We start from the raw sequence: 25,873 nt of genomic DNA, 5'->3' as shown, positions 1-25,873 counted from the left end.
AAATCTCCAAAAATAGATGGAAAAAACACCATCAGAGGCACCCTTGACTATAGACCACCAGGACCATGCCACAGGTTGTGCAAGGCCATCCCTTACCTCATTGCCCTGATTGTTATCAACACTGAGCACTACATCTTCCTAGGGGATCTAGGGCCATATTATCAAGGAAACGCAATAAATATTGCATTTCCCGCTTTGCGCGTTTTTGTCCAACGCCGGCTATCGCTGGATTTAATCGCCGAGATATCGGGTTATTATCAACGCATATCTCCAAGGCGATTAAAAATCCGGCCATAGCGGCGAAATGCAGGATCATCGCTGGGAATCCAGCGATAAACCTGCAGCGATAGGGGAATCCTTATTGATAGGGAGATGTGAACTTAGCCGTGCAATCCACCTCCTATGATACAGATAGGCAAGTCAGGATTTTTGCAGATGTTAAGTACCGGCGATAACTGCGGTTAGCGCAGCTTTTTTAATCGCTTCGAGGTTCTGGGGCCGCGTTGATAATAGAGCGAAGTTGTATCTGCAAGTGTTTCCATGACGTGTTAGTCAGGAACGCCTACTTTGCATGTCATTAGCGATATATATCGCTGACATGCAATGTGGAACAGAAACGACAGCCAACGCCTGTAATCCTGCGCCAACGTCTGTTATCGCAAGCTTGTTAATAGCGCGATTAAAATATCGCCGCTTTATCAGCAAAAAGTGCCGCAAAAGGGGCGATATTGCCCTTGATAATATGCCCCCTTAACTTACACCTCAATGACCCCAGCATCATCAATATGACAGACCTCCTGGAAATCATGAGCATCATCGACCTTAAGTAACTTGTCATTGACCATAACCACATCGCAGGGCAGACACTTAACCACATCTTCAACTCCAGCAACACAGTCAAGTACAAGCATGTCTCCCAGCTCACCCGGACTGACCATTACAGCATCCACTTCACCATCTCAGGACCTCCCAACATGTGCACCTTAACCGCTGCACTACTCGTGCAAAAATTGGAAAAAGATATCAGAAAACTTGTGGAACAAGGCTCTCAATACCCACCTCCCAAACACAACATTGAACCCAGAACAGGCTGCTAAGAGCTTCTATCAGTGGCTCACCAAATGCGCTGACACAATCGCCTCCGCCAAGCTAGCCAAATCCAAAGGACCTGCCAGAGCTGAAATTGACCAAAAGCATCTGCTGGCAACTGAAGGGGAAGTGGCTCACCAGCAAAGAGCCAGGAAACCACACCACCTTCAAGGCAGCACTCAACCAGTACCACAGCCTCCTGAAAGAAACAAAGAAGAGCCCCATAGCAGACTACATAGAAACCAGCACAAACAGCAGCAAGAAGCTCTTCACCATCACGAAGGAGTTCTCAACCCTGCAGTAGCCAGGAACAGCATCACCCTCTCCCAAGAACTGTGTGACATCCTGGCTGGCTTTTTCCACAACCCACCACCACTGACAGCATCGGTCTGCTCATACATATGAACACAAACCCCCAACACCAGGTCACCCACTAGGACCCTCTCACAACTCAAGCCATAATCTCCATCATGAACTCTGTGTACTCGGGTGCACCCAAGGACCTATGTCCCCACCACATCTTCAACCTCGAGAACAAGATGATTGGCGACAAGCTCAGGAACGTCCTGAACACCTCTGTCATGTCGATCTCCTTCCCTGAGGACTGGGACTTAAGAAACCTTCCACCGACCCAGCAGGACCAAAGAACTACTCACCCATCTCCTTGCTCCCTTTCCATGTGAAGATTTTTGAGAAGGTAGTTAACCAGCAACTCACTGAGCACCTATAACACAACAACCTCCTGGACCTCTCTCATTCCAGATTCCGAGCAAACCACAGCACTGAGACAGCCCTTATTGCAGCCTCTGACAACATCAGGGCCATCATCGACCGTGGTGAAATGGGAGCCCTCATCCTCCTGGACCTGCCAGACACCTTCAACACTATCTTCCATCACATCTTGACCAACAGATTCACCTCATCGGATTCCAGAGAGACTCCCTCAATTGAATCGCCTCATGCCTCACCGGAAATACTCAGAGAATCAGTCTCCCACTGTTTACCTAGGACCCCATGAAGATCATCTGCAGTGTCCCTAAGGATCTGTCTTCAGCCCCACCCTCCTCAACATGTAAATGACCCCCCCGGCCAGCACCACCAGATCACAAGGACTCAGCATCATTTCCTATGCTGACGACACTCAGCTCATCATCTTGCAGTCCAAAGACCCCTCCACCACCAGAGCAACCTTCCAAAGATGTATGCCGAACATCGCTGACAGGATGAAGGACAACTATCTCAAGCACAATACGGACAAGATGGAAGTCCTCATCTTTGGGAATAACACCTCTCCATGGAACAATGCATGGTGGCCCAATCCCCCACCCTGACAGACCACGCCTGCAACCGTGTCATCATCCTGGACAGTAAGCTGTCCATGAAGAAACAGGTAAACACAGTCTCATCCGCCTGATTCCACACCCTACGCATGCTCTGCAAGATCTTCAGGTTGCTCACAGTCAACACCAGAAGGACTGTCACACAGGCGCTCATCACCAGCAGTCTGTACTACGAGAACACACTCTACATAGGAACCACAGCACGACTCCTGAAGAGACTACAGATAATATGAAACTCAGCAGCCAGACTCATCCTTGGCCTCCCCAGACTATCCACAATCACACCACACCTCAACACCGCTACACTGGCTCCAGATCCAGAAGAGATGCCTGTTCAAGATATTGACCCATGCTTACAATGCCCTGCACAATGAAGGACCAGCTTACACCAACAAATGCTTGACCTGCCACCAACCACCCAGACACTTACGATCCACCTCCCTCTTCCTTGCAGACACCCCCCACATCTGCCGAAACATCAGTGGAGGTTGCTCTGTCTCACACCTGGCAGCCCAAGCATGGAATGACCTCCTGCTGCACCTCAGGATCACCCCAATACTCCAGCAATTTGGGAAGGGACTCAAGACATGGCTGTTTGAAAGAACAGACCACCAGGATGCAGCAGTAACTCCAGCGCCTGCAGACTATCTCGGGTGATTTGCCACACTCTATAAATCCTTGATTGATTCATGATTGGTTGATGTCACCAAAGTGGTCCTCATTGTGAAATGTGGCACCAAGATGACAACATCCAATAAACTGTGGATGAAAGCACCACCAGTCTCTGATTTGCTGCAGTTTATTTTACTGAAGTCACTGTGGGAGGCAAAGCAAAAATAGGGGGAAATAAGTTTGCAAGTGTTTTATTGCACAGTCATACAACTAACAGTGAGACAAAGTTCCAATTGTGAGTTACTCTTATCAGTTGTATAAAAACTGATTGCTAAAATATGATTTCACAAACATATACAAAGTGTTTGCTAAAACTATCTTTAAAGCATAGAATCTGCAATGTGGATAAGTTGTTAGCTCATCGCTCTCCAGATTGCCCTGTTTATCGCTGTGGAAATTTCCATGTCCAGATAACTGCAAGGCACTGACCTGATTCTCATCCCAAGAAAAGAATTAGACTTCAGAGAATACAGAATTATGCAGCCTGTTTTCATTTGATATGAAGCATATAGATCACATCAATCACTTCTAGACTGTGCTGTCTTGGCACCCAAACAACACTAATTTCAAAGCCATTTGCCCATTGCACATAGCAGTATGAATACCTAACTAACCATCACTCCTCCAGCAGCCACTCAGATGATCTCTGATTAAACTCAAGTCTCTGGGCTCTTGCAGAAGATCCATCCATGTGCAAGGTTCATCCATCCACAGTCCCGAAGAAAGTGCAGAGGAAAAATAAAATGATAATAATGAAATGTTACTATCATTTTATTTTTCCATTCCTAGGTGCAGGGAGGGGTGGGGCTGGCCAGAGCAGGGGCCATGGGAGTAAAGGTGAACACACTCAAATTGTGCATGAATGTTTGACCGGCCATCTTGGGCTGGCTAAATATTCATGCACACTACCATGTTCCCCACTTGGCTGCATTAAACAGCCTGATAGGGAACATGCACAGGCTCCCTTTCCCCATCTGAGGGCCGAGCCACGGCGCTTAGACCAATCACAAAGCTGCAATGCAGAGTTGTGATTGGCTTAGGGCAACCAATCACAACACTTCATTGCAGTGTTATCATTGCATGAGGAAGCTTGGGAGCCGGAGTGCTTCCTGCTACGAGGAGAGGGGACGGAGAGGTGGCGGCTGACGACACGACCAGCAGGTACGTTTTTTAAACTATTTCATTTAAAAATGGACCCTCGTCCCCCCGCCCCTCCACACACCCATTACCTCACCACCATTCAGTACCAGCCGCCACTGTGAAACCTGAAAACATCTCAAAGGGCTAAAGAAATATCAGCCTCTCTCCGCTTCTCACCTCAATTTGTGAACAAATGAAACACAAAATAACATCTTTTGCCTTTGCGTGGGATAGCACTTTTCCTTGCAATTACAAAACATTCTAATACTGTACCCTCATAACTCAGGCTTCGACATGCACTGCTTTTACTGATTTGTAAGCACAAGTGTAGTTTTTGTTCAGCAGGGGATGACAGGCTTGGTTGCCAGGTTGCTTGGTGTATGTGGACTGTGAACTTTGAATAATGGCAACATTTAAAGGGCCTACGTGTTCGGATTTTATTTTGAACTTGTTGTGGTTCACACAGTTCGTGCCAAGTCACCATGTGATAAACACAGATGCAGTGAGTGCCAGGAAATTGACTGTAATTGGTAGTGAGATGACTGAGAAGGTGATTATCACAAAATGTTTATTATAACTGGAACATCAAAGGCATTTAAACAAAATGTTTCCTTTTTGTCTCTGAATAGGCATATTTGTTATGTTTATTACTAGTGACATCTTGTAGCTAAAACCCTATCATTTCTTCCACACTTATTACAAAAGAAAAGGCAGGATGGAGAGTGGTAAAAGCCGAATCCAGTTGTGGCTCACTTCTTAGCAAATAGCACTGCTTTGGTATAGTCAGTTTCAGGTCATATGACTATGGGTTATATTTGAACTCTACTCTGGTATCTTCTGTCCACTGTTACCTAAACCCAGTCTACTATAGTACTTAGCTTGAGACTTTCAACACATCTGTACCAGCCCTTAACTAACATTTAACTATCATATCCTCATGCAAAGAATGTTGACTCCATGGGGTTCATTGTTCCATTTGATATAATGAGTATGACTCTTTGAGAAAGAGACGTTCCACCTTTAAAGCTAGATGAATATAATGTTAAGATAAACGTAAAGATCTTAAATTAAGAAAACGTTTGCCCTGCTGAGATGATTATAGGTGTCCAGAATGACCACTCCTCATACATAAATGTTCACTTTTAAGTGGTGCAAAGGGCATGTGCAGATGTGAATAATCAATTGTAATTTGGGAATATCTAAATTCTCAAATGTAGTGGTATTGGAAATTTTAAGGGCTTTTGTATGTATGGCAAGTCCCCCGCAGAATTATTGGAACACTCAAAAACTCAGACATCTGTTAGTATTCATGTAGCTTTCCTTGGTTGTTTTTTGTGTGGTGGCAATTTCCAGGAATTTAATAAGGTGTAAGGTAAAAATGCAAAAACATTAAATAAAAATTAATATTAGATGTGGCATGCCGAATTTTCAAATTTGTGGAAAATTTGTAAACGCAATTTTATGCATTGGAATGCTCAGGGAAATCTATGACTATTATAGAATTCCTTGTATATTCTTGGGATTTATTGTGACTCCCATAAAAGTTGGAAATTTGCTCCCAAAGTTCAGACTCCAATAGTTTCAAATTTCAGACTTTAATAGCTTCAAAGTTTTAGAAATGCGACTCAGGAAGTTTCTGTAGTTTGGATGTGAATTTCTTAATTTTTTATAATATATTCATCATAGTAGGTTGATTATTCTTTTACTGAAAGCCAGAGTCATCCTCCTAGGGTAATACAAATTGCTCAGATAACTGAACATTAATATTAAATCGTGCTTAGTTGAACTCCAAATTAGATGTTTTTAATGCATTACTTCAGGTAATTTACTATCTTAAATCCAAACATTCATCCATACCATCTAAAAGTGTAAGTACATGAACAATTAACTTAAATTCACAAAATATATTTTGTATTTACATAGAAATTTATACCCATCTATGCTTTTGCATGTCATAGTCATAATTCTTAGAGGTTTTAATCCCTCCTATCCTGGCCATATTCTCCTTTTCCCTATTAAATGCCATTTGTAGTAAATCAGATCAGAATTAAAATGTCAGATATGGAAAGCAACTGAGGTATGTGCGACTTGTTTGACATCCATTCAGAATACAGCGATTATCCGTGACAGTTTAGAAAGCCAAAATGTTTATTCCAACCTAGGTAGCATTTGGTCTCCTGATCCTATGCATGCTCAATGTTAAACTGAATGTCTCCTTTCAAGAAGCAGCTAATTATTATCTTCGCTTAATAAATATTCCCCCACTTTATCAGCTGCTTTATATGATCTCAAAACATTAAATCTATTTCATATACTAAAACACTACATTGTAAGGGTGAGTGTAGGTAAGTAGATGTGGAAATAAGAACAGGTACTATATAGGTACAATGATAATGTAGTGGAAGCTATATGTTTGTAAGTAGATATTATTTATATCAATATTGTGTTATACAATCGTGTGAATCATTTATGGTCCAAGTCACTGCTGCTCTATATGATTCCAACCTGTTCTCTATCCTTTGTGGTGTACTCCTCGTTTCACATCAAATTGACCTTTATAAAATTCTAAATCCTTCTGTTTTTTGGTATAACAAGTAACTTCTCTTGTGATTCAATTTTCTTTGCATCTACCAGCTTCAATATGGCTGTCTTTCTGGGGGCCTTCTTAAGTTATCAGTATTTATTTCTCTTTTGGGTTCCTTGACAAAAATCAGGATTAGCTTTCACAATCTATTATCTGAATTGTTATGCAGCTTTATAGACCCCTAACTCCCCTGATGTATTCAAGAGGAGATTCATTTGCTGAATATCTTTTGAAGCAGAGCTTGCCTGAATTTTCTAAACTTCTAAGCATTGAAATGAAATCTCTACTTATTGTAGAGAGTAAGCAATGTTTTAGAATATCTGACATAGTTCTACTAGAATGTAATAGACCCACAGCCAAAGGTCAGTGATCAAGTGTCATTTTTGTGAAACCACAAACAAGCATATATAAAAACTCACAACTATTATCCTTTCCCACAGTTTGCTAAACTTAGAGATAGTTCTGAAGCTAAAGAGGATAGGACTATAGTGTTTAAACCATGTTATATAAGAGAAAATAAAAGGAAGTTAAAGTAAAAGAGGAAAAGGGGAAAATATTTCTTAGCAAGGTATGTCTCTTTTGCAACAAAGGAGGAAATCCCCCAGGTGTCTTTGTGAGGGGAAGTCCGTTAAAAAGGGCCAGCAAATGAAATACAATTGCAGGCAGTCCAGGGTTTTCAACAAATTGTACAGCAAACTGACTATAAGAGACTCTTTACAAATTAATTCTGTGAAGTCCTGCATCATCTTTATTTTGGAGGTACTTCCCACAACAGGAAAGAAATTTGATATTTATTGCTTGTATATCAGATATCACTGTCTTTATCAAAAGGCAAGTTGAAAAGATTAAAGGGATGGATCGAACAGATCAACAACACAAGAGGTTGTTAATATTCCCCTGAAGCATATCATTTGACCATTTTAGTGTCCCTCAAATGGCTATCACAGGCGTGTCCAACCAGTTGGTCGCGAGCTACCAGTAGCTCGCAGAAACCATCAGAGTTGGGTTCATTTTTAAATAAGAACTGCAATAAGTGTTATGTTTTCCTTTTAAAGTTAAGGGAAGGTTATGATTATTTTGCATTATTAGCAGGCTGTAGATAACAGAGCCTGATAATGAGCAGTTCTCCACTCAGATTTATGACCCATGTGGGTCACAGAGATTCAGAATTGGAGCACTGAGGTATGTAACTCTTAGATAAAAGTCGGTCTCAACTCAGTATTGGAGCACGAGAACAACATTCTATTTCTGAATGCTTTTAAATGATGGAAAATCACAATGAAGAGTTAACTTAATGATTAAATTAACTCTTCATTTATCTTTCTCCCTTTTCAAAGTGTCACATTTACAAACATCAGGCATCTTGCTCCCAGTGGCTGGTAGACACAGTGTCATGTTTATAACTGAAAAATACTGTCATTTTCTTTTAAATGGGAGAAATTTAAAGTGTAAAAAAGTGTTTCTATGAAGCATTGTCTTAATGTTTTTCTCTACTTTAAATTACACCAGTTAAGTCCTAATGTTTTATGAAGCATGTTTCCTCACTATACATTCTTCACATTTAAACAAAGGACTGTATTTTCCTCATATAAATATGGCACCACGTCTAAAGGCCACTGGGAGCTATATGCCTGCTGTTTGTAAAGACACTTAGACATAGGAAAAAGTTAAATGATGAGTTTTATGGAAACTTAAAGTTAACTCTTCAGTTGAATTTTCCCTCATTTCAAAGTGTCACATTTACACACAGCAGGCAACTTGCTCCCAGTGGCTGGTAGAAACACTGCCATATTTTTTATATTTATTTTGGGTAATTGTCTATTTTTTGGTCTGTTGTTTTTAACTTTTAAAGGGGTAAAGGGTGGGTTTCCCCCCTCAACTATTCAACACTTTCCCTACTGTTGCACTCTTTGTAGTGGGAATAGTAATTTTTGCCCCTTCGCTATCCAAAACTTTCTCTACTGTTGCTTTCAATGCAGTGGGGATAGTAAATTGAACCCCTTTGATGGCCAACACGTTCCTTATTGTTGCACTCACTAGAGTTGGAATATTAATTTTTACTCCCCCGCTATCCAACACTTTCCCTACCCTACTGTTGCACTGTCTGGAGTGGGAATCGTAATTTTTACCCCTCCCCTATTCAACACTTGTCCTACTGTTGCACTCACTGGAGTGGGTATAGTAATTTCTACCCCTCTGCTATCCAACACTTTCCCTACTATTGCATTCTTTGTAGTGGGAATAGTAATTTTTACTCCTCCGCTATCCAACACTTTCCCTAGCGGAGAGGAGTCGGTCGACCTCGAATCTGGGGAACTTGGTTCGAGTCTCGGCAATGATGCTGAACATCCTGTGATTCTGGGAAAATCACGTAATCTCCCCATGCCTAACAAAAATGAACGTGTCCTCATGTAACGCAACTGGTGCTATGTAAAGCGCTTTGATACCCGATATGGGTCAAGTTTGCGCTATATAAAACTCCGTAAAAAAAAGAAATCTTTGGAGGGGGAATAGTATTTTTTCCCCTTCTGCTATCCAACATTTTCCCTACTGTTGCTCTCACTGGCGTGGGATTAGGAATTTTTACCCTTCCGCTATTCAACACTTTCCCTACTGTTGCACTCACTGGAGTTGGAAAAGTAAATTTAATTCCTCAGCTATCCAACACGTTTCCTACTGTTGCACTGACTGTATTGGGAAATGTATGTTTAAATATTTTTTAATAGTTTAATGTTTTAATTTATTATAGATCATTTTTCTATTTTAAATTATTAATATATATATTATTTTTATATAATTTTAAACTTTTAAAATAAATTAAAGATACCAGTTTATTAATTATTTTAAAGTAAATATATATATGTATAAAGTATTATTTTTCTGTGTATCTTTTTTTATTAAGTTTATTTGTTAAATTTTTTATAATGTATATTACATTTTATTTATTTTGTTACAATTAATATTCATATTTAATATATATTATTTTATTATATGTATATTTAAATCAATATTTTTTACATCAATAATTTTGAGTCAATATTTTTGTTCTTACCTGTTTAGGCATGGGAGTCGATATTTTTGTAGTCTATATTTTTTATTCGATATTTTTAACATCAATATTTATGTCATCGATGTTCTATCAGTGAACCCAGAAAGACAATTTTGCACTGAGGTGGCCCCAGGCAGCCTGATAGTCTGCCAGCGATAGGCAGTGGCGGCCGACACAAACAAGAAGTGGTAGGGTGGCTGGAGGGAGTGCGGGGGGAGCACGGGAGTGGAACGAGGGGGTTAGTCATTTAATAAATGACTTACCTGAAGCTGCCGGCAACCTGGCGCCTCGATCTTCCTCTTCCTGGTCCTGACAGACACTGGTAGAGCATCAGAGACTCCCTGCACAATCCCTGTGCTGCTTTCATGCTATGAGAGAGGAGATTGGCCTGAGTTGGCTGGTTTAATGCTCGCTCGCTCAAGCACAGGGATTCTGTGCTGTTTCTCTAACCTGCTTGTGCAATACAACTGGGTTGGAGAAACCTAACTGTGCATGTCTGTTTGGCCGGTCTAAGACGGATATCCAAACAGACATGCACACTTAGTTGTACTCTCCACTCCTCCCTCCCATGGCCCTGCCCCACAAGGCCCGAAACACGCTGGCTTAGCCAGCAGGTGAAAAATAAAATGATAATAAAATACAGTTTTATTTTCAGCTGCTGGCTCTGAGTCAGTGGAGCGACGCTGCTCTGCCATTGCAGAGGAGCCGCCACTCATGATAGGAAGAGGTAAGGCAGTGCCATCGATTAGAAGATATTGTGCTTTCCAATTTTGTACCTGTCACGCAATGCAGCACAGAAACTTTGGTTGGTGTGGTGTATGATATCTTTGTAAATCTGCCCCTTAGTTTGCCACATTGTAAACACAAACTTGAGACCAGATTTACTAACAACATTTTTAAGGTTTGCATCAGAAAAGTGATAAAACTGGTGCATAATCCTAATTTGTGATTTACTTTCCAGCACAAAACTTTAGTTGCACTAACAAGTAGCCCTAATGTAACACAAAGTAGTGTTAGTGCTGCTATGTGGTGCTTTTCTTCAAGAGGACAATCCAGGGAAGGTACATGAGCGCGTCTGTGCAACCATGCATGTGATTCTGACACAAAGCCATGTCTACTAATCATGGTAGACAGGGCTTTATGCCAAAAAATAACACCTCTTTGAGGCAGGGATTATAAAGGAGAAATGTTTAATTTCTCTTAACTTTTCCAACATTGAATGTGTGCTGCACTGTACAGAACACATACAATGTGGGAAAAGTTTTAGACTGTGTCTTACCATAGTCTTTTGTACTGGAAGGCAAGGCTTCTAGCAAAAAACCTGTGGTAGACAGCGATATGAACTTCAAATGTTTAACAAAAATAACATACATTCAAATTGTATTTCAGTGAGAAAAGATATAATTACAGATTACCCAGCTCATATTAACTTTCATTTTTTAAGCTACACTCTGAATGAGCTACTTATCATGCTACTTTCTGTCAGAATTTCTATACCAAGGCTCTGTTGTGCTCACCCACATCAGCGATGTCTCTCCAGTAGCACAATCACCACCTCAGTAAAGAGTATTCTGATGTTTCCCTCACCTAGTATACCCAGAAACTGCCCTTTGGGGCAGATTTTTAAAAAACTGGTGCAGGGCAGTAAGTTCCTTGCTGCGCTGCACTGCGCTGTCTCACTGGAAAAGGGCATTAATGCACCGTATTTCAGGCATATGGTGCATTCCTGTATTTTCCCACTGTGCTGGTGCTCGATGGGCTACTTAGTGCCAACACAGAAAGCCTTGCACCGTGGTGCAAGAGTGTCTACGTCGCATGCAGGATTGTGTTTGTGGAGGGAAGGATACCTACCTGCACAAAAACAATCCTGTGAGATTTTCCTCTTTCTATGTGTGCTATATAGAATGCAGCACACATTACAAAGAGGAAGTAATATGTAGAAATAAGGATATTTCTCTTCTTTACGCCTCTCCTGGGAGCCGTGTCTTTTTGGCACATTCCCAGATTTACAAGGTCTTGTAAGTTTGGGAATGCATCAAAAACCATGGGAGTTCTCAGGGCAGAGTAACGCACAGCATCGATTTACACTGCATTGCGCTACTCCATATTTTTGGAGTATGTCAAAGCAACGCTACGTGCTATGTACCATGTTGCGTGGTTCAAATGTGACGCAAACCTCTCCTTTGTGTCATCAGCAGCGGCCATTCTCAGGAGCCACATCGCGGCTGGCTCATAACGGAAACTTGAGTAGACAAACACTTGGGGGCCGATTCCGATCCGGGTTGGAAAGCACTCCGACCGAGTCGGATCCGGAGTGTTTTCCGACCGAGCCGGACCCCTACAGTCCGACTGAGCGAGTACGATGCGCACGTATGCTGTCGGACTCGTTTCGGTCGGACTCCCATAGAAGTCAATGGGAGCCAGTTGTACGACGCGTACATGCGCTCCCATTGACGGAATGGGTACATCTCGAACAAGTGCGACCCCTACAGTGGGTACGCGTCGGTGCCATCTGTGCCATACATGCCTGTGTGGGGGAGACCCATGGGTCTCTCCCTGTGTGCGAGTCATACGGCTGCGGGTGTCAGGGGGTCCGACGTGGACCCCCGAAGTCCGACTCCAGGAGCTTTTGCGAGCCGGACACTCTGGCTCGCACAGGCTGTCCGACGCGTGCATCGTACTGGCTCGGTCATGTATCGCATCCATTGCACGCCACGGTTAGCTTACGACCGAGACGTACGGAGCGGTTCGGACCCGGAAACGGCTCGGTGGTGAATTTCATGAAGCTCGCATCGTACTGGCTCTCTCGTACAGCTGTACGAGTCGGGAGGAAAACACACGTACGGCTCGTAGTTTTTCCGGCCGGATCGCGTTCGGTGCCCTTCCAACCCGAATCGGAATCGGCCCCTAAATTGTAATCTCTCCAGTTATCATTAGCAATGAGTGAGGCTGAGCCTCCTTGCCCACATGTTGCACCCTTCTGGCACCTTTGTTCTGGCTGGAACTGGAGAGCCTTTTACTCATGTTTAGGACTTATGCTCTCTCAAACCCTGTAACAATTTATATTTTCTTATGAATATTCAAGAAATCTCAAATGCTGGTTCTGCAGCTATACCACACAGACACATGTTTGGGTCTATTTTGAATTCCTGTTTGAAGCAAGCTTCTAAAAACGCACGTGTACTTCCATGTTCTCAATCAACAGGGAATCGTCAATATGAAGGGTAACTTGTAAGTCATGTACTCTTTCTTTCGAGCACTGTATTTCTACAGAGACGGAAACCAAGCTACAGTGCGGTTTGTTCTTGGTTGTATTTGCAGTAGTAGATCCATAAGGACATCAATATTATAAAGCATAATTTGTGAAAAACACATCATATAATATATGTCATGCACTACAGGAAGGGAATGGCCAGAATGATAGCACAATTGCCTGAAAAGTCCTCCACTGGTGTCAGCAGCACATCCCCTCCCAAAGGAAGACAGTTGTTTGTCTAGCACACCATATGAGCATTAACATTAATGTATGCATCAATGGGCAGAGGCATGCACAACAAACATTTGCATTGCATCAAAGCAAAATAACAGGCCTGTCGTTCTTCTGGCCGAGAGGTGTTTTGATGAAAGTGAAAAGAATTGTTATCAATTCGAATTCCTACAATTCTGTTCCACATTAGAAGCAAGTCTAAGCATTTAATCTACTAACCTTCTGTGCTTTGAAGAAAATAATACTAATCTGAATACCATAAATTCCCTGTAAATCTTAAGGGTTAATAGTTTACCCATCGCATTTTTTAACTACCCACTGGAAACCCAGAATACACGAATATAAATGAAAGCAACCACTCCTTGACTTATTTTATTTAGCTGTTACTGTTACTAATCGAGTATGGCGTAGGTGGTGCTGCAGAGCTTTATGTATTTGAGACCAGAGTAGCAAGGTGAGTACATGCAAGTACCAGATTAATGAAGGGAGTTCACATTCTCAAAGGCTTCTCTGTTTACACTCTCTAGCTTCTGCATGTGCTAAGTCACAACTTACAATGATTAAAAGTGACATTGCAATTCATAACTGGTGCTGAGAAATTGCTATATCAACAAGCACTGGCAATGCCAATAGGTTGGGCTTTGGTGTGCTGCACCCGCACTCATAAAAGCTTGCACCTTTCTCTACATTAACACGGGCATATCTCCCACCTGCTCTTATACAGATACACAACTCAACCTGCAATCCCACAGGCACACTATGCACCTTGTAGTTACAGACCAACTACCTTGCACTCTGCAGACGCCAACACTCACTGGTCCCTTACTCTGCACTCAGCCAGCTCTCACCCAGCGCCCTCAGGCTTGCAAGAGCACCAACTTTTTACCCCCTGCACATTTCAAAGTATGGGTAAAAACAAAATCTTCACTTTTCTGTGACTCAAAATTCCAGACCTTCAGGCATATGCCCAAATGTCCTAGTGTTTCCACACTTCTTCCAGTACAAAAAGAACCCCACATGTGTGAGTAAGCCTACTGCATGGGACAGATACAGGCCAAAAGTTTGACCATGTGAAGAGCTCATTCACACAGAATTGACTTTACACAATCACATATTTGTCCTGTTCCTGTCAGTTACATATGAACACCCACACATGTGCGATACTGTTTTTATTAGTAGATATATGGGAACAGTGGGTGGTGAGAGTTTTTTTGTACACCACACACTCCAGAACTTTCTGTCACAATCAATGTTAGACCTCTGCAGGAAATTGTGAATAAGAAAAAGTGATGGCATCCTTACAAGCCATGACTCCTATAAATATCTAGTTTTCAGAAATATCAGAGGTTGGTATTTTCCCAAGTGCAAACAGTATCCATGCTGCTCACTTGAACACATGTTTGTGTGTGCTTCTGCCCCAGCGAGGAGCTGGACGCTGTTTGGATCTTTGCTGAGGCCAAGATATGTATGTGCGTATGCACACAAGCAAGAAGCCGGTCATGGTTTGGTGTTTTTTGGGCTCCTCAAGTCTGCACCCAAGCAAGAAGGCAAATGGCGCTTGGATTTTCTGAGGCTAAGAAAAAGTAAAAACCATGTCTGACCTCCTTGCTGGGGTACAGCTGTGTGTATGTGTGTGTGTGTGTGCGTGTGTGTGTGTGTGTGTAATTGGATCATGCAAAAAATATAATTTGTCTCATAAGTCAGAAAACTAATATGTGGCTCAAATGTGGTTACATATTGAATCTTAAAAGCCCAAATGGCATTTAGGCTCTAATTTGAGAAGTTAGTAGCATTTGCCGAATATTAGAACCAAAGTAACAATGAAGTTACTTGTATTTGACATAGCCATTATCCTCAGTTAATAATAGTACAACCATTAAGTTGTCTGACTTGGACAAAATCTGAAAATAATTTTTTTCTCTCTCATAGTTTTCCTAACTATGGCACGCATATTTTTTATTTGTATTTTTTATTTATGTGTACATTGTTTCAGTGTTCACTAATATTGTCTGCATTTTGTGAAAAAAGTGAAGCTGCAGCTAGTTCATTTTCATAGACATTTAATTGAAAAACAGTCAATTTTGAAAGCCTGATGGGTTCTAGTACTAAGAGTAGCTATAGAATCTACTAAGATTGAAATATAAGCACTACAACAACAAAATGGGCACATCTACAGGTCTGAAAAGACACATAGTCTTTTTCCTCCATAAGTAAAAAAAAAATAATGAAAGGTAAATATATTGTTTGTGTATTTACCACGTTTCGTTCAATTGTACTTTAGGGAAAACCCTCCCATCAAGAGCAAAAAATTCTGAAAATAGTGATTGGATTGGGCTGAGTCTAATTTGATTGATAATTCCAGGTAATATTCAAAAGAGTTTCAGGTGATGACAGGTGAAGATTGCATATTGTTTTGAGAAATCTCTAGTTTTAGATATTTGTGTACATAACTGCTTTGAACTCTGCAAAATAACTAGACTTGAAGGGAACTTTCTCAAATGTAGCTAGTGCTAGAAGCCACACCTTTTCTGTGCTACTTTTATTCCCATCTGTGACTAATCTCCCATTTACCATAGACCCCATTCACCCAGCTTGTTTTATAAATGCCTTTATTTTTGTTATTGCCCGTTATGAGAGTCGCGAGATAATGCCAATGATCACAAGGGAAGTTACGGATTCCTCAATAAATAATACTAACAAAGTTTCAATTGAACAACTAATGGATCCTTATTAGTTCTTGCTGACATCGCCTTAAATTTGGTTTTAAACCAATAAAAAAAATCCCTGCCATGATTGGGTGAAAGGTATATGTATATTAATGACACTTCTTGGTAAATCAGGAGTGGTGTCTCAGGGTTTATTTTTTCTGTCCAGATTCCACCATCCCCCTCTTCTCCCTCAGTTCAAGATATCTATGCTAGCCACTCTGGATCGCGAATATTATCGGTGGACATTCATATTCACTATTGATCTGAACTGCAGTCATGGTGGCCTGCCATCTGAGTTTTGTTTGCTCAGTTCTAACATAGTTACATTCTATATCTGAGTGTCTCAGGATAGCCTACCCTCTTCGTTTAAAGTGTGTTAGTACTGTGCTTTCAGATTGAGCCCTTTTTTAAGTATCTGCAGCCCAAATTCTAAGCCCTGCATTATTAGAGGATTTCTAATTTATTGTTTTTAAGTGTTTTGCCTTTCTTAACCCCTTAACTGCTGTGGTTAACTCTCTCCCAATGCTGAACCCTTTTTGGCTATTTGGTTAGTGCTCCATAACTTTTTTTCCACATAAGGTATAAATGTCAAATTTGTGTCCATTTTTTCAAAGATCCTGGGAATTCTAAAAGTACCAAGGGCTTGTGCATTCCCCTGTAGGAGATGGAAAAAAAGGAACAATATAGCTACGTTTTTAGTTTTGGGGGGAAAAATAGGAAAAAAGTGCTTTGCATAAAAGTGTCTGATTTTTATTCTTAAAAATGGCATCAACAAATAGTTTGCTGTCATCAAGTCACCATTCCCAGCATTCAGAGCTGAATGAAGATTTTTTTTACCACAGTTTTGGTATTTGAAAAAGAGGTAGCTGATTTTTTCTATTTTTTTGTGCTCTCAACCTACTTCCAGTTTGTGGTAGAAACCAGTATGAAACTCATGGGTGGTCCAGAAAAGCTATAGATTTCTGAAAAGTAGACAAAAATAAGAATTCAGTAAGGAGTTATATGTATAGATCCCTCAAGGTTTTTCCAAAGAAACTTAGGGCCATATTTCTGACCTGGTTTGTGTCGCACTTGCGCAACTAATGTGGCACAAGAACAACGCAACATATGGGCGAAAGGTTTCCCCTAAGTGCTTTTAGGTCCAAGAGGAGGGGAAAACGACAAATGAAGAAAGGGAACCTCTTATCTGACCTGTCTTATTCTTATAGAATTAATCTCTTGTATACTACACAGACCCCCAAGAGTGCAAAGTTACTCAAAAAACATTTTCATTTCTTTATATAAGATATTTATTATTTACTTTTTTTTAAAAAAATGGAGACAAAGATATACATGACAGAATATTCATGATTATTAGGTAGACATCTAATTCATATGTTAAGCATACACTTTGTTTCCTCATAAGTTAAATTAAGTGCTTGTAAACATGAATCAAAAATTATATAGAGACAAACTTTTGTTTAGAGACCCCAAAAAAAGAAAATCAAAAAAACCGTCACATCCACATTCTCACCTATCATTCACTCCTGCATACTAACAAACATTCTCCATAGGTAAATTTTCATTAAAAACCAACAAACCATCTCTAGAGAGAGATCCTACTTCAATTCTACTACAAACAAAATTAGTGTCTATCCATAAGTTTATGACAGTTCTTATTATGTCCTAGAATTCTGAAGTCATGACGTTTTAAATCAAATTCTTCTGAGGATCTCCCAGAGTGTGGTTGGTGTTTCTGGTCGACGTACGTTTCGGAGACTGACTATGAGTACCACGTCTCCTTCTTCAGGACCAATGTGTTCTTCCAGATATCACTTAATATCTGAACGGTGAAAAATAGGGGTTCTCTCTGTGTGAAAATGCAGAGAAAAGAATTTTTTATGTATGAGAGTCAAACTTGCAACTGGGGGTAAGTTAAATTTCAAAAAGTCTTATATCTAAGTAAATGCTCTAGCTTAGTTAGAGCCAAAGCAGCTAAAAATTATTTTTAGAAGCATCACTATATCGTTTCAAGCAGTTTTGCAAACCAAAAAGAAAGGGATAGTGCCCAAGTAGTGAGTAACCCAATAGTGCTTCAAAATACAAAAAGACGTGCCATAGGAAAAGTTAAAAACTCCATGAGCTTACTATGTGTCACTGGACTAGGTAGAAAAAAGGGGGGAGAGTATGAGAAAAGAGGTATAGACGTAATGTTCGCCTACGTGTATTGATTAGGGGTGGGCGGAATTTGCGGAATTAACCTTCGCAAATTATCGCGAGAATGTTTAAAATTATCGCAAACAAGCAGAAATATCGCGAAGATGCGGAAGTTTTTTTCCGGCATGTTCGCGCGATTTTCTGCATGGTTGCGGGTCGCCAACTTACCCATGTGGCTGCTTGCGGGCGCGGCCATCTTGTTTTGAGTTGTTCTCGCGGTGCATGATCGCGAGAAGAAAGACGTGATCGCGCGACGCATGACGTCACTGCGGGCGCGAACTGTCGCGAGACAGCGCAAATGGCTAAAAACAATACAACATCTCATGGAGAACGCGACCGGATCAAGAAAACTTGTCGGCGAACGCAGGGATTCAGGTAAGGCGATCGCGCGCGCGCGAGAATGTATCATTTTACAGCGCGAGCAAGAAACAAATTATCGCCAAGCTGCGGAAACCGGAATTTTTGACATTTTCGCGCTCTCCGCGGAACGCAAAAATGTCAAATTATCGCAATTTCCGCGAACGGAACGAAATTTTTGCCCAGGCCTAGTATTGATCGACTTTGCCTCTGATATCCCAACACCTGTTCCGGGCTCCCACTGATATAATGGGTACGAAGGTATTCTAAAGGTCTATAGGATGCAGAAAGGGTAGAGTTATACCTTACAGTTCTGAGCTGATATTAATCATTGTACTATAAGGAAACACAGATTTAAGATTGTCTCACCCTTTATGAGTTTATTACGTATATCTTAGCATGTGGGGCCATTGCTCATTCTTACATGCTGTATGTTCAAAAATACAACGCAAACGATTGATTCCACTGTGTCTGATAGTTTGTTTCAATTTCATCTAAGGATAAAAGGTGAAGGTATATATGTATCAGGGATACAATCCCACAAAAATCCGTCAACAAAGATTAGAGTGGGGTACTTAGCGATGCTTACGCAAATTGTTACGATGCATGAGACCTTAAACAGATATGCTGCGTGTCAATCCTGTTTGCTTGCACAGTTTAACTCGTTGTATTCAGGGGTACAATCTAAAAAATGGAGAGAAACCACGAGATCGCTATTGCAGTCTTATCGGTTAAATGGATACACAGTCAGCGATGTTATTACTACAGGAAAGCCTATGTAGAGGGTGACCTGGTGATATCTTTGATGTCATGAATGCTCAAGCTGGGGTTACGATGGCTTCGAGCAGCTTGGCGTCAGCTGCCGGTTTTTAAAGATGACCTTTCCACTGAGCATATAAATAGTACTTAGTATGTGGGTTCTGATGATAGACATTGCACACGCCATATGCAGGACTAGGATACACATTAATATATAACAGCTGTGTCTAAATCGTGTAGTCAAATCATGTAGTCAAAACAGGGTAGTAACAACTTACACCTGCAGTCACATGTATGTACACACGTACAACGTAACTCTTAATGAATGTACTGTACTGGTGCTACTATAGTCGCGAGGTCAAAGTTGGCAGTATACATTGTCTATTAAGTTGTGTATTTTTTATGCAGTTTCTATTTCTTACAAAAACTCATGTTTCCAATTCGTGGTCGGTTATATCCAAAGTGGTTAGTTGTTGCGCAGAAAGACAGTTTTGAATAAGCGATCACACGTAAATATGCACGTACAAATAGTTTAGTAGGATCCCTGCGGTCGCGGAGTAAAAAACGAGACAAAGTCCTTTAAAATGAAACTCCTCGATATTTTGATATTTACTTTCTATTTGTCTCAATTAGTTAAGTTGTAGGAACTGGCCCTGTCCTTACCTCCTAGCTAGCGTCGCTTGTCGTATTCCTCATCGCCGAGTTTGAGAAGCGGGAGTATGATTGTAGCCGTGTATTTATTTGAAAGGCACTGCGATCACGTGTTACAACGTGAGAGTCAGGTGGCGTACGCGTTCGTATAATAAGAACAGACCGAGTATCACAATCAGCGCCATCTTTGGATGGTGTTTAAAGTAATCAAAAAACGTGGTACTTGCCGGATACATGATAATTGAACTGGACAGATACAAAAATAGATAGGTCCAAGATAATTGCATACAAATATATGTTATTACAACTTGATGTAGAAAGTATCTTCGGCCGAACACGTACTGGTATAGGACATGTGTTTATTAGTGCCGGTCCTAGATTGGAGGGACTGCAAAAGCGAATTCGGTATCTGGATATTAGGCAGTCATACTATGCGCTGACATTGTGGTAATGCTGCCTCTACATAGCGTGCACAGACAAACCAATAAAACAGTCTCCGGGAGCTAATGTGGGCGCCATCTTGGGATGGTCTAAAATGATCTGGATTAGAAAGCAGATCCTCACAGTGCGACATGCCATTGCTACAATTGCTGTACTACTGGTGCAATAACTAGAGAAAATATATAGCAGAGCCATCATAAGATGATCTGGGATGAGTGTTGACAATGAACAACACGACTATTTCTCGTTGTCTGTGTTCTATAAGACAGTATTATGGAGTGTAGATGGTGTTGAGCTAGGCGAAGTCTAACCAACAGAGACAGAATTAATTAAGGGCCAAGTAAGATTGAAAATACGAATTGGCAGACATATTACAGAAATCTGGGGGGTTATGAACAGTATATCAATTATTCTGTAACTAGCCATATTATTTCCTCGTTCAGACCTTTGCGTACAGTGTCCAGATGAAAGGTCCAGAATGTTTCACGCTGTTTTCTGTTTTTTGCTGGGTCCTTGCCTGGTACTATCTTGACCTTTTCTATAATGATCCATGTTATTTCTGTTTCCTTATGGTTGCAATCAAGGTAATGTTTGACCAAGGGAGCTTGTAACTTTTTTGTTCTTATTGCTGATTTGTGTTCCGAGAGTCTCAGCCGAAACTCTCTGGATGTTTCCCCTATGTAACCCAGCCCACATGGGCATAATATCAGATAAATGACATTTGAGCTCCTACAGTTGGTCATTTGTTGTAGTTTACCTGATTTTCCGCCATATGTCCAGGTTTGTGAAACTATGGCGTGTTCACATGCGTGGCAGTTGCCACACCTGTGGTTACCTATTGGTAATGGTTTGCCATCCAAGGTGGTTTGTCTCGTCTTGTTGTGTGGTTGGAACCTACTGTGCACCAATTTATCTTTAAGGTTGGCATTCCTCCTGAAGGCTACTATAGGTTTGTGTATGATGTTGGTATCTTCGTTGGTGTTCAGAATTTTCCAATTTTTATCCAAAATCTGTTTGATTTTGTAATTGATATTTGAATGGTCTACCACGCATACAAGTTTATCTATTTTCTCTTTGGGTTCATTGCTGATAAGGGCATCTCTGTTGTAGTATTTAGCCCGTTTGAGTGACTGACGTATCAGTCTTCTCGGGTAGCCTCTGAGCAGGAGACGTTCTTGGAGAGATTTAGCATGTTCCATGAACTCTGTGATGTTGGTACAGTTTCTCCTAATTCTAAGAAACTCCCCAAAGGGGATAGAGTCTTTTTGGCATGGTGGATGGTAGCTTGTATGCTCTAGGATGGTATTTTTGGCTGTTGGTTTCCTGTATAGGCTGACTTCTAAATGCCCTTGGTTACCTGTAATCCATATATCTAAGAATTCAACTTTGTCTGCGGAGTATTTGCCAGTAAATTTCAAATTGTGATCATTTAGATTTAGCCAAGATATGAAGTCCAGAAGATCAGATTCTGGGCCTGTCCAAATAAAGAAGATATCGTCTATAAAACGATGCCACTGTGTGATATTCTCAAAAAAAGGTGCAATCTCATTGAAGATATGTTTGCGCTCAAATTCCCCCATAAAGATGTTCGCTACACTTGGGGCACAGGAAGCCCCCATACTTGTACCTTTGATTTGTTGGTAAAGGTCTTGTCTGAACTCAAAATAGTTATGTTGTAACACAATTTTGAGACATTCCAAAATAAACTCATCAGGTCTATCCCCAGGTATCCTGGCCATGAGGGCTGCCACCGCCTCTATAGCCAGGTCCTGGGGGATATTGGTGTATAAAGGCTCAATGTCCAGGGTAACAAGTAGTTGTGTGTTGCAGTTGAATGGTTTATGTTCCAATGTAACGATCATATGTCCTGTATCTTTGATATATGAAGTATACTGGGTGGTTAGAGGGCAAAGAAAGGTATCTACATATTTTGACAGTGGTTCCGTACATGAGTTTATAGAGGAGATGATGGGTCTTAATGGTGGGTCCAGGATGTCTTTATGAGTTTTCGGGACTCCATAGATTGCTGGTGTCACAGTGTTAGTTCTGTTAAGATAGGCTAATTCTTTCTGGCAAATATATCCATCTGCAAAGGCTTTAGTCGTAATGGTGTTTATCAAGGTCTTAAGTTGATCTAAGGACCTCATGTTGGATTGTTGGTAGTGTTCTGGTTTTCTTAGCATGTTGTTGATTTTATCAACATACTTGGTTGTATCCCTTATTACAATTCCTCCTGCTTTATCACACGGTTTTATTGTGATATTGGAGTTATTCTGCAGGTTCTTTAGGGCCTCCTTTTCGTTAGCAGTCAGATTAGAATTTGGTTTAGGGATAAATTTAGTTATCCTCTGAAGTTCTTTGATGACAGTTTTCTCAAAAATATTAACTTCAGGTCCCACCATATCTAAAGTCGGTGTAAAAGTAGATGGAAGTTTGCAGCCAGAATAATTAAGTTCTGGCTCCATCGTGGTGGTAGAAGCAAAAAACTTCGCTAGTCTTATCTTACGAAAAAAAGAGAACATATCGTGGTTAAGTCTGAACCGATTGAGCTGCGTACTTGGGACAAACGAAAGTCCCCTACTAAGAAGTTTGATTTCATCTTGGGACAGGATATGTTCCGATAGGTTAAAGATAGGTATCTGTTCGTTGTTTTTAGATGGTAATTTTATGCTCTCCAGTACTGTTGATTTCTCGTACGCATGTACGGCTGTGGATGTGGAGGCTCCATCGGTTGATAAAAGTTCCGATCTGGCCTCGAATATCTCATCCTGGCTCTCCCTCTGCCCCTGGATAAAAAAGGAGAATTGGACTGAGACCTAGGGTACTGGTTGGGGAAATGTCCTCGTTGATTCCTATCATCGTAATTATATCCATCTCCCATCCCTTGTGTTTCAGGATCTGAATCAGATGAAATTGGTATCCGAGAAGGTTACTCTTTTGCCTCGTCTGGAGATGGTTTGTTGGTTTTTAATGAAAATTTACCTATGGAGAATGTTTGTTAGTATGCAGGAGTGAATGATAGGTGAGAATGTGGATGTGACGGTTTTTTTTGATTTTCTTTTTTTGGGGTCTCTAAACAAAAGTTTGTCTCTATATAATTTTTGATTCATGTTTACAAGCACTTAATTTAACTTATGAGGAAACAAAGTGTATGCTTAACATATGAATTAGATGTCTACCTAATAATCATGAATATTCTGTCATGTATATCTTTGTCTCCATTTTTTTTAAAAAAAGTAAATAATAAATATCTTATATAAAGAAATGAAAATGTTTTTGAGTAACTTTGCACTCTTGGGGTTCTGTGTAGTATACAAGAGATTAATTCTATAAGAATAAGACAGGTCAGATAAGAGGTTCCCTTTCTTCACAAGAACAACGCAAACCATAAATCATATTTTTGGAAGCCACACAAAGCCACTTTGTGTGTCTTCGGGTGGCTCCAAAAATATGGAGAAATGCAACACAGTGCAAATCACTGCATTGCGTTACTCTGCCCTGGGTTGGTGTTCCATGGGCGTTGCTTGGGTATTCTCATGTAACTCCCATGAATTTTGATGCATTTTGGCTCAACTCCAACTTGTCCATGAAACCACAGGTGGCCAAAGTAGTTGCTACATGTGTTCCTATTATGTAATGGCTAAAAAAGATTTTGTGGCTGCTTCCTTTTTCAGCCCAAAGGACTGTTATCCAGGCTATGATTTTATCAAGGATAGATTATGGCAACATCCTGGGCCTCATTTAAACAAAATGGACGCATAGGCATCAATACGTCAGTTTCTTAAATTCAGGGCTCCATGGTACAAGGATTAACAGATGCATCAGATATTCTGACGAATCTGCTGGCGTAAAAGTGATACCTCCAGCAATGCGTCTGAACCCATAGGCGAGTCTCATTGTAAAAGCCCTGCATCAATCCTTACGCCTGGTCTGAATAGGCGTAGAGATTTTGACCCGGTCAAGCCGTGGAGTGACGCAGTGAAAAGTTGTAAATTTCACTGCACCACTTCTACATGGCTTTTTGCATGGGAACAACTACCTTGCATATATTATATCTGGCGCAGGTATAATGTGACTCAGGGGTCCAATGCGTCATTTTGTAGATAAGGAGCAGTGTGGCGCACTGATTGTGCCGCCGCTGCACACAAATAGTGATGCAGAGGCGGCTCAAGGGGCTTCTAAATTTTGCATTTGTCACCCGAGTGGGACGGGTATGCCCAGACCTGAGACCCGTGCTCGCCAAGTTCTCCTGGCTAAAGAGGGGTGAAACCCCAAAACCGGTCCTAGGATGCTTGTTTCCAGTCCAGGGAGGACCTGGCCTGGCAGTTCGGGCTGGAATGTTCCCATTGGGCACAGGGTCAAGACTGATTTGCATATGGCTGGGTTCAAACTGGAATGGCATGGTGAGAAAAAAAACAATTGATTTAGGCCCAGATCTCTGTACTGGGGTGAATGTATGGCATTGTTCTGCATTCTGTCCATCAATTGTTTTTGCTTCTAAATTAGGTCTCCTGTATCTGGGGGCAGATAAGGCCTTGAAAAAACACCTTCTAGTGGTCCAGAACTCTGCCCCCAGGTATTTGTTTTGACTCCATTAACATGCCTCCATGTCTGGCCTCCTTAGCAACCTTCACTGTCTCCCAGCGAACAAACAAATCTAGTTGATGGCACTTTGCTTTATCCCTGAAATCAACTCTCCTTTTGGATTACGGTGCTTGAAAAAACCTTTGGTTCCTTACCCCCCTCCTACCTTTGCGCTTGAGCAATCGATCTCTATATATAGTCCCCAGAATCAAACGTGCCCAGATGGATGGCCGTTCCTTCTCTTTCCTGGGCTCCAAAGTATGGTAGAATCTCCCTGAGTCCCTGAGAAGCTGCACTTCCATAACCACTTTTGTAAGGACCTGAGAACTTGAGTTTAAGCTGTTTCTGTCTAGGTTGCTTACCTGTTGCCAAAGGGCTGGGAAACCCATTTTGGTATCTACGCTTATAAAAGATTTGATAGTAATAATATTAATAATAATAATTCTCAGATTTACCTGACCTTGTAAACCTAGGAATGCACTAAAAAGATACACCTCCCAGGGGAGGCATTAAAAGTAGAAATGTTTATTTCTCCTTGTTTTTTCCACTTTCTATGTGTGCTGCATTCTGTTGCACACGTAGAAAGAGGAAAATGCCTCTCAAGATTGTTTTTGTGTAAGAAGGTACCCCTTCCTGCACTAAAACAATCCTGCCTACAACACAGGTACCCTTGCACCATGGTGCAAAGGTGCCTGCTTTGGTGCTAGGCTGACAAAACGGCACATGCACAAGGGAAAAGGACATGAATTCTTCATACTGGATAAATACAAAGCATTCCTGCCCTTTCCCTGTGACACAGGGCAGCACAGCAAGGTG

This window comes from Triturus cristatus, chromosome 2_1 (assembly GCF_964204655.1).
Source record: "Triturus cristatus chromosome 2_1, aTriCri1.1, whole genome shotgun sequence".
NCBI classification, from domain to species: domain Eukaryota; kingdom Metazoa; phylum Chordata; class Amphibia; order Caudata; family Salamandridae; genus Triturus; species Triturus cristatus.
This window is presented reverse-complemented; position numbering follows the sequence as displayed.